This window comes from Pteropus alecto, unplaced genomic scaffold (genome assembly GCF_000325575.1).
Source record: "Pteropus alecto unplaced genomic scaffold, ASM32557v1 scaffold58, whole genome shotgun sequence".
Taxonomy (NCBI): Eukaryota; Metazoa; Chordata; class Mammalia; order Chiroptera; family Pteropodidae; genus Pteropus; species Pteropus alecto.
Window position 1 is genome coordinate 339,091 of NW_006441950.1, and position 4,553 is coordinate 343,643.

General features: G+C 43.3%; 1 protein-coding gene across 2 annotated transcripts in view; it reads left to right on the forward strand.

Moving 5' to 3' along the window:
• Positions 1-3,618: 3,618 nt before the first annotated feature.
• Positions 3,619-4,553, forward strand: part of IRF4 (interferon regulatory factor 4) — a 16,751-nt gene continuing 15,816 nt past the window's right edge. For both annotated transcript variants that reach the window (XM_006918859.3, XM_015594819.2), the window contains exon 1: positions 3,619-3,674. The gene's annotated coding sequence lies outside the window, so the exon portion shown is untranslated. The remainder of the gene's footprint in view (positions 3,675-4,553) is intronic.

Sequence of the window (4,553 nt, forward strand, 5' to 3'; positions counted from 1 at the left end):
TTTTTTTTTCCAAAGAATTAAATATTCGAGTGTAGTGGCTGAAAAGCAGCACCCGTTTCCTCTAGTTCCCTCAAAATGCATATAGCTTCATGAAGAAGAAAAAAGTGAAGACCAGTGGTTAGTTTAGTGGCTTTAAAAAAAAAATGCAGCTTTTCTTACTTTGAATTTACCATAACCAAAAAGGCCACTGGGCTGCCATTAATTGTTCTAAGTTAAAGCAGAAAGAAGAAGGGTTGGAAGAAGGTTCAGTGGTTATCTGCTGCCAACCTTCACTTCACAGACAAGAAAAATGAGGTCAGGAAGACCACATTTTACCCAGGTTGACGTAACCAATGAATGCCAGACTACAATTAAAGTGCCACCTCTAGACTGACAGACCTGTACTCAAAGACTTATTCTGAAATATGAATGCAACAGGTAGCCAAATACCTGTAGACTGGAAGGAAGAACAGTTGGTCAGAAAGTGTGATTGGTTAAGACATTTGGACCTCAGTTGACCTCTTCAAATATCTTTCCTTACCTGTACAATGCATCTGAATATAGCCTGCCTTGCCACCAGGCAGATTTGGTTGGGAGATCAAATGAGATAAAGTCTATGAAACTTCTCTAAATGTTGAAGCACAATGTAATAATAATAATCTTGATTTGCTGAACACTTAGGGCATGCCAGGCATTGTGCTAAGCATCATTTCATTATCACAACATACTAGGCAGCAAAAAGTCACTACCCTCATTGTACATGGGAAAGTAAAACTTTGGTTAAACCATTCATCCAAGACCTCACGGATTTGAACCAGGTCTAGCTGGTCCTCATACCCAAGCATTTAATTATCAATAATACCACATAATAATAATACTATAATACCTTACTATAATATTGTATAGTAATATCATATATAGCATATATTACTATAGTATATTAGTATTCTACTATACTAACACTATGTTACTATGCTACTATAGTATATAGTGTACTTATTACATAATACATATTACTATTTATATAATAATATAATACAAGAGAAGTGTAATAATGCTGTCATATGAGGTGCCATGATCAATGGTAATAACTAGCATTGCATATATTTATAGCCAAAGAGCATGAGAGAAGATATTTATCCTATATGAACTGCATCATAACAAAAAACATTTTTAGTGTTTTCCTAATTTTGTACAAGTAATTAAAAAATTGTCCTTTAAACCTTTTTGAACACACAATTGCATTGGTTTTAACCATTTGTAGCCCCTCCTTTTAAATAACAAGTTTGTGAAAAAATAGTATTATCCAAAACAAGGTTTTTATAATTTATTTGTGTGTGTGTCTACTATGGGTTTCTCTCAAACATTTTTCTTGCATTCAGATGTATAATTTTGAAGGATTTGATTTAAAAATATTGAAGTCTCTATGATAAATGTGATTTGAAAATTGAAATGCCCCACTCAGAATGGGCTCCATCTACAGCAAGCAGTACTTCAACATCTAGACAATTCACTTAAATAAATAATCTCCTCACTGAATATGATGATCAGCCTTTGTTTTGGGTAAATATTCAATTAACCAACTTCCTATTGTCTTCACTTTTAACAGGTTGTGACATTTGAAGATAAATGTCTAGTCTTTTACTGAGAAAAACTTTGATTTTCTCAAATGTGTGGGGGCAGGTTCAACTTTAAAAACTCATCATTTTTGTTTCAACTCTAAGACATAAAAGTCTTTGGTGATCAATTAGCAGCGCTTACCTATTCACTTCCTCCCCTTCCCCAAGGGTAATAAGGAAGTCAAGAGTTTTAGTGATTAAAATATATTACTTTTTTGTACTCAATTCATCATTTAAAAAAAAAATCATTTCTAGTAGATCAGTATGACAAATGAGTAAACCAGAAGATGGCGTTGAAGATTAGCAGTCACATTTTAAAACCAAGTAGATTGGTAAAGTCTCAGTAAGTTTCATACAATGACTGTTGTTTTGAACTTCTAAAAGTAGATGAGTGAGGAAAATGTTGAAAGTAACTAAAACTGGTACAGAGGACACGTGTACGAAAGTGTGAAAAGCTATAGTTTGTCATTTTTGTTCTCAGCAATCTCCTGTCTGTTGTTTGTGAACACTTTGGGAAAAAATAATTCACTGATTAAAATGTAATGCAACATGAAAGCAGTGTCCTTCGCTTTGTTTTCTGATGTATTCCAAGTTCCTATTACAGTTCCTGACAAAGAGTAGGTGCTCAAAATAAGTTTGTTAAATGAATGCATCCGTGAAAGGACAAGAAAGGAAAAACACATTATGACCAGGATTTTCTTTGAACAAAACCCTGTTGTTTATTACATAGACTCTGATAATGGAAAACTTACTTGGGTGAATAAAAATGTCATCCTGTTAATTTCTCAGAAACTCCATTCGTTTTAGGAAAAGTGTACCTAATCTGTGTCTCACTGCCTGTTTTGCTCTAGCCCAAACGTAGTCTTTTCTTTGGGTTGCTGACACTGATCTACCATTGAGATTAAAAGAAAAACTGAGAAATAAGTGAAATCAAAAGCTTTTCAAAAGTTGTGAGTTGACCCAGGGTGATGGTGATCTAAAACCATATAGAAACCGGTGATCTGATGGTTTACCTTAAATTGCTAAGTAAATAAACATGCTGAGTATCTAAGATGCTGTGGTGAAAGTTTGGTAGGCAGGTGTTCAGGGAATTAATTTTGATATTAAGGACATCTTGGAAAATTAAGTAAAATTTCTGGTCCGCTTAAATATATTCCTATTTTGGACATTTATACTCCACTAGTAAGTTGCTTTCTACCAGGTCGATGTCAAAACTATGCCATTTTAAGGTGAACTGAAGTTCAGAAGCAATTAGCACTTGGATACTTCTCCCAATCTTTCATGTCAAAATTGTAATTTTGGGGTCTACGCATCGTCTCTCTGAGTCACCTCAATTCACCAGTTTAGTAGGTGCAAAAGCATGTAAGCATTTCAAACATGTAGACAGTATTTGAACCACAGTTCACAGCTCAAGAGATCTGGGCCATTTCCTTTTTTCTTTTTAATGGTATGATGTTCTCTAAACACTGCAGAGGGACAGCCAAAGATGTCCCCCCGCCCCCGCAAACACACAGTTAGTTCTTCCATACGGACAATTCTTGTCTTTGGTTACACGCTCTACAAGCGTAGTCCCCTTCGCACCAGATTCCCGCTCCTACCCGGCCGCCACTTCCAGCCCTAACCACATAGCTGTTGTTTAGCTGTTACTAGTTATCGACCGGCCTCCCGCAGGTCCTGGTTCAGAGGCGAGGTCCCTATTTCTCGCCTTGCCCTTCGCAGGAAACTACCGCGAGTGAGGGTCTCTGAGGCTATGCGTTCCAGACTCGAGCAACGCCAGCCTGTCGCAGCGCGAGGCGGATGGCAGAGAGAACCAGAGTCCCCAGCCTGGGGGCGGCAGACCCTCAAACACCCGCTCCACCAAGCTCATGAGCGGGGATTTGCCTGCGGGGCTCTCCACTCAGCACTCAGCGCTCCTCCCTGCCCCCCGCGGGCGCAACAGGCCCCGCCCCGCCTCAGGCTCCGCCTCCAGCGCGGCTTTTAAGCGCTATAAAAGTTCCTCTTTCCCACCTCTGAGTCTTAGTTTCACCACTTGAACTTGGGATCCACCGCTGCCCTCAGCTCCCAGTCGGAGGCAAGGTAAGACCTGTAGTCCAGCAGGAGTATAGATATGAGGTTGGCACGACAGAAACCGGAGCGCAAGACCAGAGGTCCCAGGGACCAACTCAAGGGCAGCGCAGGAGACCCCAACTTCGTAACCCGCAGGGAGCACGCCCCTTGAGGGAGCTTCGACTCCCACTCTGTCTGCTCAGGGCCCGAGGCCTTTGTTTGGGCTCTGTGGAGGGGCCCCTGGGCACTGCCCCAACATCTCTGAGGGCACTCTCCTCTCCCGTGTCCCCACCACTCTGTGGGTGCGGGGCGAGTACACACTGGACCAGATGGGAAAACAAGACTGTCAGGCCCTCTGGAGTGGCCGAGACGGGGCCGTGGAAGGGACCTACACTGGGCGGCAGGCTTTCCCGCAGGGGACATCCCCTTATTCCAGAGGCTCCTTCTGCTGCTGGGTCGTAAGAGGCCCAAACTCACCGCGGCCTCCGGCGCGTGGCTCCCTGGCTGGCAGTGGAGGAGGAAGAGCTCCAAATTTGGGCCACTGAGGCCTGCGCTCTGCTGCCTTAACCCCTCCGCGGTCCCTCGCCGTTCCTAGCACCCTCCCCGCCTCCGCTTCCCTTCGCAGGCCTCCAGGGTCTGGCTGAAGCTCCGCGCGGCTGAATATCCTGCTACTTGGATGCTGCGCTCAGCGACAAGGGCCGGGACACTGCCGCTTGTTGCTGCTAGCACTCACTTGATCATAGGTGGCGAGGGCTCAGGAGTATTCTTGGGACAAAGAGTGTGGGTGCGCGAGAAGGGCGGGAGAGGAGTTTCTGGGTGCTGAGTATCTGGAACACCCCAACTGCAGTCGTGCCCGCGTACAAGATTGGCGCGCGGGGGCCACCAAGGGAGTGTAAATTGGGGAGGGGG